At 40.6% G+C, this 12748-nt stretch overlaps 1 protein-coding gene across 1 annotated transcript in view; it reads right to left on the bottom strand.

The window, feature by feature from the left end:
- LOC115052843 (sodium/calcium exchanger 2-like) overlaps window positions 1-12748 on the bottom strand; it is a 70930-nt gene that overhangs the window by 34588 nt on the left and 23594 nt on the right. The window contains exon 2 of the mRNA XM_029517238.1: window positions 2335-2376. The gene's annotated coding sequence lies outside the window, so the exon portion shown is untranslated. The remainder of the gene's footprint in view (window positions 1-2334; window positions 2377-12748) is intronic.

Here is a 12748-nt window from a genome sequence, read left to right as displayed (position 1 = left end):
CTCATAATGGGATCACCTCAAACAGTATAAATCTGTGATTTGTCCTGAATTTGAAGGTGTTTGCTAGCATTAGCATTTGAAATGCTCTGGTTGTCACCGAGACTATGCTATGGAATATGCTGAGTTTTACCCTTCAGTAAAGATTTGCAGGTATCTGACATTTCAAACTTTATAATTGATAACACTTGAGAACAGAAACTTACCTTGTACAAAATGTACAATGCATAGTCTTGTATACGTAGATGGTTTCCAATTCTTTTTATTGATGGCTGCAATCCATTTCGTTCTTTGTTCTTCCAGACTTGTGATATAGAAGCAATATATGTGCCTTTCCTTGTCTGTTTACAAATCTCTCTGTTCAATAGGTGATAGCAGTTTTTATGTTTTGAAAGATATTTCTGGTATGGAAGGACAACATTAAAGACGTGAAAGGAGGGCGATTACAATTTACCTCCAATGAGAAATAGGATCTTTTGCTTTGAAGGTGGGGAAAGGATCAAAGTGTGACACATCACATGCTAAATGTCAGTACTTTGGATAAGGAGCAACAGCAGAGGTAAATTACATTACCATTTAATAATGCTAACACTCATTGTTAGCATTAACATTAGCCTTCATGTTGGCCTTAATGTTAGCAGGAGCGTTAGCTTGACTTTTCCAATAATGTAGGCGCTGCATTTAAGTTTATTAATTTAATTCTTTATTTATTTATTTTTATTATTTTATTGAATATAATATCCATTACCCACCTTCTTCAACATCCCCAGGTGGTAAGCGTGGGACTTAGTCTTTATTTTTAAGGTGATGTAAGTGGGTAAGGGGTGTATCATAGCAGTTCGCTGAAAGGAAAATTCATACAAAACTATAAATCTCGTACTTTTTGTCTTCATTTTTGATAGTAAACTCATTGTCATCGGAGCACCACAGTCTATCACTGATCTCTTTGTTTTTCTGTGTGTCAAGCAAACTGCTTTGCTGCTGGTGGTAAAATTGGATTGATTGTATTGTAATTTGTATTGTAATTAATTGTATTGTAGTGGATTTTCTGCCAGTAACATCAGCCATAAATTGAGCAATAACGTAAATACTAACATTGTTGATAAAGTTAGCATTACTGTTACCAACAGCTATGGCCTCAGACAATGGCCTGCTGTTGCAGGCAGTAATAACAAGTGCCTTCTTGTTAGCAAGTGTCTGTGATGTTGGAATTTGTAAGAGCAGTATCAAGATGTAACTCACTTTAAATACACAACAGAAAAAACTCAAACCAGAAACATATGATGCTTTCAGAAGGATAACATTACAACTAACATTACAGTCCAGGGGGTCTTATGTACTGTGTGATGAGACTGTTTCTGTTTTAGGGTGGTAAGGACATCAATTCCATAGCATCATATGTTCCTGCCTGCACCTGTATTGAATGTCCCCTCTCACTGCTCTCATTTTCTCCCTACTCTGCCCTATGGAATGTTGGGCACCAATTCTTACAGGAATTGTTGTTTTACCTCATTAATTGTTAATTTGGCTTATTTTCCAGGAGAGAGGCAGTTCTGGGCAACAATGGTTTCCATTGATTGATATGAATAAGGGACCTTGTTTAAAGTTGAAAGCAACCTACTTTCAAGTACATTTGCTTGTAATTTAAAATCAATTTACATTTAACTTAAGGCCCAGAGTCATAGAACCACAGGACTTCCTGTTCTCTCTGCCCACAGATCAGTCCTACTTCTTGTATCTCTGACCTCGTGGCACTATCTGCATATGCTCTGTGACCAGATCAGATTGCATCTGACAGCTTGGACCAGATCATCTTAGATCCAACACACAACATCTAACACACGTTAATACTAAACATGAACACAATGAAAACACAGTCCAGATTCACAGAGTTGTTCACCTGAATCCCACCTTCAGAGGAAAGTTGAGTGGGTGGGTGGGGGTGTCAAGGTTTTGGTTGGCACACAAACAAACATGCGCACACACTCACACACAAATAAATGCACAGATGCAATAATGATCCCTCAACAATGCGCATTCATCATCACTTGGCTGGGTTGCAGTGAGAAAAGACTAATGAGCCATTACTGCTCTTTCCCAGAATACATTGCTGCAACCCAACAAGCCTTCAGCCTCTTTGTTACTGGTTGAACATACACAGGTCACACATGTTGTATCTGTCTGTGCACACCCATTGATATTGTGTTGTATATCTCCATACACTCCATGTTCAGTGTCTGTTTGTGTGTGTGTCTGTCTAACTTTCTGTGTCTGTGTATATCTGTGCATACCCACGTTGAGGGTGTGTTGTTAATGAAGATGTCATCAGTGACTCACCACTCGTCTCTTCCTCTTTAACTCTTGATCCACATAGAGCTCCTGCAGAGAGAAAGAAGGAAAGAAACTCACTGCTAGTGCTGTTTACACACAACACAGTAAAACTGGACCCAACATGAGTAAACAAAAGACAGGACAGCACAACAGGACACAATAAGACAATGTCCTACCAGCACAGAGAGAGGGGCACCAACAGTTAGAGGTGGAGGGAAATGGGTCACTCATCAGGTCTCATTTATAGAAATGACAGTTAATTAGTCGACCAATCATTACACACAATGAGCTAAAACAAAAATATACGCATGTGACCACAGTGTGTGCGTGTGTGCGTGTATGTGTGTGTGTGTGTGTGTGTGTGTGTGTGTGTGTGTTCGTTCATGTCCTCACATCAAATTAATTTTCATCCTCAAGCTCATCTTTTGCTCATCTTCATCCACATCTTGAACGGTAGCTATGGTGCACATGCAGTAATGTCAGCTGTAGAAACGCCCACAGACACACAGTTTTACACAGATTCTGGTGCTAATTTTGACGCTGCCTCTGACACCTCCAGGTCAGGTCCATCCTTAAAACACAGTTTTTAAAAACACAAAAATAATCACTAAACCATGAAGAAGATAGCAGGTCACCAAAGAGCAAAATTTAAAAAACAAACTGTCAGGATCAAGGGTTTGGACTTCTGTAAGGGTTCCTCTGAAAGGAATGACTCAGTTCCTGTGAGGCTGAGTTAACATGCTCAGCCTCACTGAACAACTATCAATGAATCCTGATCAACCGCGGAACAGCCAGGGATGATGGCATTTCTGAGTTTTCTAATGCTGTCCTGGACCAAAGATGCAGGCTAACAGACTCTGCTGGGGTCGTACTTAAAACACAGCAAAACTGAAGTGTCCCTCATTGAATTACAATCAAATGTAAAAGAAAGGGGTGCATTAGTTACTGTTGTGCATGTGACGCTGCTTTTAAAAAAAACTTTCCTTCCAGGCATTCCCCCTTCTGAGAAGACAAAGACAAGACAAAGCTCAGATGATAAAAAACCCCACAAGAATAACAAGATCCTCTAAACATTGCTGGATCTAATTTTTACAAACAGAGTTGATCTTATATCAAAAACATTTAATTTAATAACTGGTATGTCAGACCATAATCTCACTTTAGTAGCAAGGCAGCTGTCCAAGTTGAGATATATAAACACCAAAACAGAATGGCAGGTAAGAAATACATTTCTTTGATCCCAAAGAAAGACATAGAGCATTTTGAGAACAATGTCAAGAAAACTAAATGGGAGAGCATAGGTAATAATAAAAACTGTGAGCAGGCCTGTGTGGATCTGACATCAACACTTAACGAATTATAAATTTATCACTGAATGAAAACATATTTCCTAGCACACTGAACAATGCCATTGTGACTCCTGTCCATGAATTGGGTGACAGACAGGAAGTGAGCAACTACACACCGATTAATATAGTTCCAGCTTTCTCCAAAGTTGTTGAAAAGACAGTTGCTGAACAACTGGTAGCTCATTCAAATAAAGAAAACCTACTGCATTCTATGCAGTTTGGCTTTAGAGCGAACTATTCTACCAAAACTGCATGTTGCTACCTCCTTGAAGTCATTAAAAGTAGCCTTGATAAAGGAGAGGTGGTGGGTACCTTATTTTTAGATCTAAGAAAGGCGTTTGATACGGTCAATCATTCAGTGCTCCTTTCAAAACTGTCATCATTTAAACTTTCAGTTAATGTATTAAATTGGATCCAGTCTTACCTACTCGGCTGCTCTCAGTGTGTGCGAATAAATGACAAAACATTGTCTGTCAACAAAGCCTGTGTGTTGGGAGTGCCGCAGGGTTCCATCCTAGGACTGCTGCTGTTTAGCGCATACATTAATGACCTGCCATCTGTGTGTGATGGAGCAGAGACCTTGATGTATGTGGACAATACGGTCCTGTACGCTACTGGGAAAAACCTTGAGAGTGGCTGCTAAGTTGTCAACGGCAATGGAAAAAGTTACACAGTGGCGTCAGTACCCTCGTCTCACCCTAAATACTAATAAAACAGTAAGCAAATATATATATATATTTCAATGGAGAAATAATAAAAAATGTTAACGAGTTCCACTCTCATTCAAAAGCCAAATCAAAAAAATTACACTGAACAGCCTCAATCTGAGCTCTCTCTCAGTCTACCAAACAAGTTGGAATTGCTTCAAAACTTATGATACCACCTACCTGTTGCATTTTCCTTCACTGGATATCATGACCATCTGCAACTTCACCACACAGACCACACACCATTCAGACCTCCCTGGTGAGAATGAACTTCAACTCAAACTGTTGGCACACTCTTTCCTTCAATTTTCTGTCCTCATGTCATGATGTTCATTAAAAGCTTATGCAAACAGGAACTGTCTCTCCCTGCTGGTTGCTTACCACTTATAGCTGACCTCTGGATCTACTCCTTATGGTCAGGCGATGTATTCCCCTCAGTTGACTAACCCTTCTGGTTTGTCAAGCATCTTTGCGAGATCCTCCACATTTCCAGCAAATTTCCAAAACACTATTTCAGCCATTCTTTTCACATTGGTGCCACCTCCTCAGACATACCAAAGGATTCATGTTCAATAAAAATCTGAACAGAGGCTCGCTGATTTGGGGAAAATTTTTCTGAAGCGCATTGTGATTTGATTTGCATCAGAATAAAATTTTCAAGTGCTGGCGGATGTTTGTTGTATTTCTTTGTGATGTGGCTCCCAGGTATTACTCAAACTTGAGATCACTGTGAAAGTTCAGCAGAGTACAGTGCAACTCATTAAATCAAATCAGGTTTATTTATATAGCACCAAATCATTACAAAGTTACATCTCGGCCCTAACCCTAACTCAAACCACTGAACCCACTGATCTTGTTCTGACATATGGCATTGAAATTGACAAGTTAATTTTTCCTCAAAACTCTCTTCTGATTGACCATTACCTAATTACATTTGAGTTTACTTTAATTGGCTGCACATCATGCCATATCTAAATTCAAATGAGGATTTCTCCCATACACAGGTTGATAACTTTGTGATTAGCACTATGGCCACACTGTGTTCAAATGTTGATGATGCCGCCCCTCTCAAAAAGAAAGTAATAAAACAGAGGAGGCTGGCTCGTAGTATAATTCCCAAATTCGAGCCTTAAAGCAGACGTCAAGGAAATTAGAAAGAAATTGCAGTTCAAGTAAGTCGGAAGTAAGTCTGAAGAATCTCACCAAGCCTCAATTTTTTACTCCTTAACTCTGACAAAACTGAAGTTATTGTACTCGGCCCTAAGCACCTCAGAGAAAAACTATCTAATCAGTCTAGACGGCATCACTTGGGCTTCCAGCTCCACTGTAAGAAACCTTGGAGTAACCTTTGACCAGGACATGTCCTTTGTCCGTCACATAAAACAAGTCAGTAGGGCAGCTTTCTTCCACCTGAGAAGCATTAGGAAAATCAGAAACATCCTCTCTCAGGATGATGCAAAAAACTAGTCCATGCATTTGTAGCTGGACTACTGTAACTCATTACTATCTGGATGTCCAAACAAATCTCTAAAAGGCCTTCAGTTAATTCAGAATGCTGCTGCACGAATATTAACAGGAACTAGGAAAAGAGATCACATCTCTCCTGTGTTAGCTGCTCTTCATTGGCTGCCAGTAAAATATAGAGTAGAATTTAAAATCCTTCTTTTAACATATAAAGCTCTTAATGGCCAAGCTCCATCATATCTCAGAGAGCTCATAGTTCCTTACTGTCCTAGCAGGCCACTCCGCTCTCTAGATGGAGGTTTACTTGTGGTTCCTTGAGTCTCAAAAGTAAATCTGGAGGCAGATCCTCTAGTTAAAGTTAAAGTCCTCTACTCTTTAGCTACGTTGCTATAGGCCTAGGCTACTGAGGGAAGGACTGAGCATCTCTCTCCCTCCCCCATGCATGCGCTGAAAATAACCATGCTTCTTAAAAATCACTGTCTCTCCCAGTTGTAAGCATGTGTACTGCATTTACTAACCATGTTTTCCCGAAGTCTCTGTATCCCCCAGTTCCTCTCCTCTCTCTCTCTGCAGGTGGTGACTCATCACCATCCCATGTTCCTGCAACACCTGCTGCTCCCATATCCTCATGAATTCTGTACTACAGCTCATCTCCATGAACTTTATGTAGCATCATGTTCCTGCCTACACCTGTTTGAATATCCCCCTCTCCTGCTATCATTCCCACCCTACACTACAACGCCCCTACACTAAAGATTTTTATTGAAAATTGATTCATCAAGGACAAGGGGTGATTCATCAATACAGAACTCTGGCACAATGTCAACTCAAATCTGAAATAGCAACCCCTGAGGGCAGTGTAATATACTCAAGATACAACTATGGATCCCAAGAGGAGGGAGAATATGTCAGAGGGATCTGTGACTACACTGTTGGTTTATACATGTGAATCTTACAAACACCTGTAGCTAAAACATGCAACAATGCAGTCTAATGTGGCAGCCTATCAATGATAGAAAGGCAAAAGGAACTCAAATAACAAAACATTTATTGATCGCACAAGAACTTGTACAGTTTGAATGTTGATATTATTCCCTTTATGAAAGTAAAACATCTTCTAATGTCACAAAACACAAAAAACTTATCTCAAACTGGTTTCTTGAAGATGACACTGAATTAACTGAACTCTAATATCCTCCAGGCATCAGATCCCAGGCCATCATTTGGATGTAAATTGGAGATTTACATCATGTACAGCTGACAAACCTGGGGTGTGTGTGTCATTCTTTCCTGATGGCAGGAGTGGAGACAGGTATGCTGGAGTCAGAGCCGAGTTCTACCAGCTGCAACCCGTTCCATAATCAAGACCTCTACTTATACACAGCCCTGCCAGATCGTAGACTCTGTTCACTCAGTCAGTCACGCTTCAAGCCTCAACTAAATCCAGATTTAGTTTTGGCAGAACAACTAATACCTGTTCCTGTGTTTCTACAGCTCTGCCATCGCCTGTCTTCAGTCCCTGCCTTCTGCCTTCCCGCTTTACCTGCATGGTCAGTCCCTCCACCTGGCTCCCATTTCCACTTCTGGTACCTGGCCCAAACCTCCCAGCCCCTGCCTCCTAAATAAAACCCTTTTCAACTCAGCCATCAGTCTCTTGCCTCTGTGTACTGCTTTTGGGTTCATAAGCCCAGCCCTAACACATATACTGTATTTAAGTACAGTAATTAAAGACATTTACTGTTACCGTGCACCACTGCATATGTTAATTGCAAGATGCACCAAAAAGTCTCAAGGACCCATACCCTAACTTAAACAGGAAGTCAGCTTTTTTCAGCTGAAGTTTTTCACCTGAATTTCCACTCCTTGTTCTTTAAAAAACTCTTCCTAAAGTTTTGATCCAAATGAATTTTGCATTCACTCAGTATCATCAAGACCTTGAAGATAAAGCAATCAAAATGTTTTTCATCTATTATACCTGCTGGGTGTATGTGAGTTTGTGAGTGTGACCATAAAATAGAGATGCGTCAATACTTAGACTCAAAGCAACACCTACTTGAGACAGGAAGTTGTCTTCATATTGTAAACATTGTTCCATTTACATGATATACACAGGATGTGTTCTGTGAGTTATACTAGCTCATAATGTGTAAGTGGTTGGTGTTCTCTAGTGCCACATAGTGGAAACTGGCAAAATGTTGCAAACAACATCCCTTTCCTGTTTTAGGGTGATTGGGTGCAAGTGACTCCTGGCTGCTCCAAGTTGTCTGTTGTTCAGTGCTTGCAGCTTTGATTTAAAATGTTTCTCTTGTATCGCCACTCATCTATTAACCAGTGAAAATGGAACGGTACCAAGGTTGAAACATGCCCGAGGATGTAGTTCAGTGGTCAATAGCTTGCTGGGGTTAGGGCATGCAGAAACCCTCAGTTCAACCTCAGACACAAGGCAAATCAGTGATAGAATTGTGCTAGTCCCAAGACTGGAAAAATGGGTAGGGATGTGACAGGAAAGGCATTTGGCGTAAAAAACTGTGGCCAAATCAGTCATGCAAGTCACAAAATCCAAAAAAAAGAGAGAGGAAAAATTTGAGGTTAAAACATACAATATAGACATGTTTTTCCTGTCTATTAGATTGGACAGCTTTTCGTACGTAACACAGAGACAAATGCCTAACATCTCTGACTGCTTGTTCTCTATTTATATTCTTTTTGTGAACATTATGTTATTTTGTTTCTTGTTGGATATTTCATAAAAAAATACAGTAATTATTTATAAAGAATGTTGTTCCCCCAAGGCAATGTTCACCCCTATACTTTCAGGCCATCTCTTCATCTCTCTCTCTCTCTTTCTCTGTCACACACGCACATATACAGTTACTGTATGCATGAAAAGAACATAAACAACATGATCTGTAATTAATGCAGTTGTTTTCATTCCCCTCTACTACTTGTTGCTTTTTCCTTCCTGAACCTGTGTAAGTAAACAGTCTGGGCCTCGAGGCCACTGTTTCCATGAGCTCCATCCGTAGCCTGTAGCCTGATGTCCCACAAGACCAAAGGTTGGTTTGTGTGTGTGTGTGGTAGCTGTTTGTGGGGCAGGACATGCAGTAAATTTATGTTTACTGAGACCTGGAGGTTAAAAGTCTCTGCAACCACTGTGTGCTCATCCAGTCCTAACCATACTGCTGAAGTGCCACTGAGCTTGACCACACCCACATTTGTGTACAGCAGCTCTAATTTTGTGAATGGGTTAGGGTTAGGGTTAATTGTAATTGTAATAAGTAACATCGAAATTGATATTTTTACCAATTAAATGCATGTTATTCGGCATCAGAACTGATGATAAAAAAGCAACCATCTCCTGGTAGGGGAGAGCTGGTATGAAAGTAACACAGTGATTTACTACCCAGACCAGAAAAATATCTTGTGAATACATCACACTTCCACTAAATTATTGAGTCAGTCAATGAGAAACAGGAAAGCAAGCCCAAAAAACCCAAAAGTAGCCTTCTCTAAATGGAAGAATAGCCATTACTTTTCCCTCCAAGAAATAAAAGGAACAAATGGAATCGTTAGATGCACATTATGCCCTGGACAGAAGTGCCTCTACATGGCAAATTTTATACCTAAACTTAGAGAAACTGAAGTTGTTGAGTGAGAGTAATGAGACAAAGGTGGATGACAGTGGGGGATAATGGCACAAGGGCAGGAAGTGGATCTGATTTGAGAGGAGAGTTAACTACCAAAATAAATCAGGAAGGGCCGAACTAAATGGAAAAAGAACAAAACATATTCCAATGACAGGATGAGCCATGGCACCTTCTTTCATCTGCATAATATTGCAAAAACCAGAAACATCCCGTTGCAAGACAATGTAAAAAAAAACGAGTCATTGCATTTGTTACCTCAAGATTGGACTACTGTAATTGACTTCTGGATGTCCCAACAGTTTCACAACAGTTCTTTGAAAAGCCTTCAGTTGATCCAGAATGCTGATAAATGTTAACAGGACCTAAAAAAAACATATCACATTTCTCGTCTGCTACCTTCACGTCATTGGTTTTCGGTAAAATTCAGAGTAGAATTTCAAATCCTTCTCCTAACATTCAAAGATCTTAATGGCCAAACTCATATCATATCTCAGAGAACACATAGTTCCTTGTTGTCCCAGGAGGTCACTCCACTCTCTGGATTTAAGGAGGGTCTGTCTCACAGCTGTCAATGTCATGCTTAAAACCTTCCTTTATGACGACGTCTACAGTACAGTTAAAAGTTAAATTTTAATTACTCCTCAGTTATGACACTATAGGCCTAGACTGCTGGGGGATACACTGAGCACAGTTTCTCCCTATGAAAGGAGGTTTTTCCCTCCACTGTCACCCAATGTTTGCTCATGGAGGGATATGTTAGGTCTTTTTAAATAAATCTATAAAGAGATTTGTCTAGACCTCATCTATACTGAAACTACTTTCATAGTGGTCCACTATGCTCATAAAGACTGTAGACTACATTTTAAACAGGCTATTATAATTTGAATAAAATGTGTTCACCCCTTGTTTCAATGAATATTCAAATGTCAAATAACATAAAATATGTTGTAACATCTTATACATTCAGCAATGTTGTAACACGGCAGAGCCACCACGGCCCTGTATCCTACGTTTGTGCAGGATCATGTGTTTTTGGTGACAGCATTACAGTCAAAATATAATGTAAAAACATATTTACAACTAAAATCACAATATCAGCCAAAGTTCAAAACCTCATGAGACTGAGGTACAAACACACATACATTCACACACACACACACACACACACACACATACAAGCACAATAATCCAATCATCTTGTGTCTCCCTGCAGACAGACACTTCAATGTTGGTCAGTGTCAGGTTCCATTCCCAGGCACAAAATATGACGTCCCATTTGCTCTGTAGCGTCTGATGACTAGAGACACAATAATTAACACTAGAAACTCAAATCAAATCAGATTTATTTGTATAGCGCCAAATCATAACAAAGTTACATCAAGGCACTTTACATATAGAGCAGGTCTAGACCAAACTCTTTAAATCTGCTGCTGTCTGCTCACTGTGTGTGTGTGTGTGTGTGTCTGGGGGGGGGGGGGGTTTATCAGCTTGTCATCCTGGTCTTTCACCACAGTTTCCCAGCAGCTAATGAGACACTCACAGCTCTCATTTGGAGACAATCACAGCATGCCATCAATCACATGCTAACACACACACACACACACACACTTACACATACATAGACGCATTCATACATACAGTGAAAGCCAAACTAAAGTTTTACAATTCTCACACATCTCTGATTATAATAAATAATAACACACTTGATTTATAACACACTTTACAGCAACTGAACAATCTCAGAGTGCTTACAATGCATGAGAGACATACAACACAGCAACATCAGAATAAAAACAACTAAAACAGGACAAAAGTGGCTGCAAAGGACTAAAAACGTAGTTTAAAGTTTAAAAACTTTTCTAAAAAGATGGGTTTTCAGGCCTTTTTTAAAAGCATCCATAGTCTGTGGAGCCCTTAGATGGTCAGGGAGAGCATTCCATAGACTGGGAGCAGCTGCGCAGTAGGAGCAGTCACCAACAGATCGGAGCTTTGTCCTCTGAGGCTGGAGGATGTTGGCCTGTCCAGAGCAGAGATGGCGTGAAGAGGAATGGGGGTCTAAGCAGTTCTCTGAGGTTGATGGGGGGGCAGTGTTATGGAGGCACTGGTGGAACAGCGGGCAGATTTTATATTTGATCCTGTACTGGACAGGAAGCCAGTGGAGGGATTTGAGGACAAGTGTGATATGGTCACATTTTTGCACTCTCAGGGTCCTGGAAGCACTGTAGCTTAATTGTGGCTGTATTGTAGTTGCTGGATGTTCTTGCTGGGGATCCCGATTAGAATAGTCTTACAGTAGTCCAGCTTGGAGGACACAAAGGCGTGGACAAGTTTTTCGGCATCAGAGAGGGTGAGTGTGGGTTCTAAGTTTTGCAATATTGCTGAGGTGGAAGAAGCAGGTTTTGCAAAGGTTTTTAATACGGGCATCAAAAGTCAGGTGAGATTTTGTGATAACACAAAACCTCCTTTGTTTCCTGATGTTATCACATGTAAACTGAGTTCCATCTGATTGAAATACACTGAAATAGGACTGAGCTGGACTCAGAGTCTGAAGAACCTCGCAGCTCTGCAGATAATAGCGAGAACCTTGTGAGCCCAATCCATCTGGCAAAGTCTCATTCTGTCATACCCCCAAAACTATCAGAGCCTTTACCTGCACTGGGTGTCAAGCCTCATCCTGGATGAGTCATGTTTTTGTGTTGTCTTGTATGTTTGTCTTCCCGTTTTATTTTTTTGTTGTTTTATTTTGTAGTACTTACCCTCTCCTCTCATTTCAGGTGTCTTGACTTCCTGCCCTTGTGTTCTCCCATGTGAGCGCCAGCGCCCGCCCTGATTGTTTCCACCTGTGTCATTGTCCTTCCCCTTGTGTATTTAAGTCTTGTGCTGGTGTTTGTCTTTGCCTGTTTGTCAAGCGTCCCAGCCATCAAGTCTGTTCAAGTCTTGTATTCTAAGCCTTGCTTTATTTTTGCCTCAGTACCAATAAACCTGGTTCTCTTGCTACCTATCTGAATCAAGCTCTTGAGTCCTGAAGCCACTTATTTATTATAGGAATCTCTCATCCACTGGCTTTGCAGTTTTCTTCACAGTACATGTGGCCCTGCTGGCCACAGTAGAAGCACTGTCCGTCCTGAAGACAACATCAGTGTTCTTCCTAGCTGCACGGGTTCCTCTTCTCTTGCGATGCTCGTTGGCGGGACACCGGCAAGGGGAGATGAGGCGCTCGCTGCCAGCTGATGTTAGATGCCGCCGAAAAACC

This window comes from Echeneis naucrates, chromosome 13 (genome assembly GCF_900963305.1).
Source record: "Echeneis naucrates chromosome 13, fEcheNa1.1, whole genome shotgun sequence".
NCBI classification, from domain to species: Eukaryota; Metazoa; Chordata; class Actinopteri; order Carangiformes; family Echeneidae; genus Echeneis; species Echeneis naucrates.
Note: the sequence above shows the minus strand (reverse complement) of the source record. Positions and strands in the feature narration are given on the sequence as shown.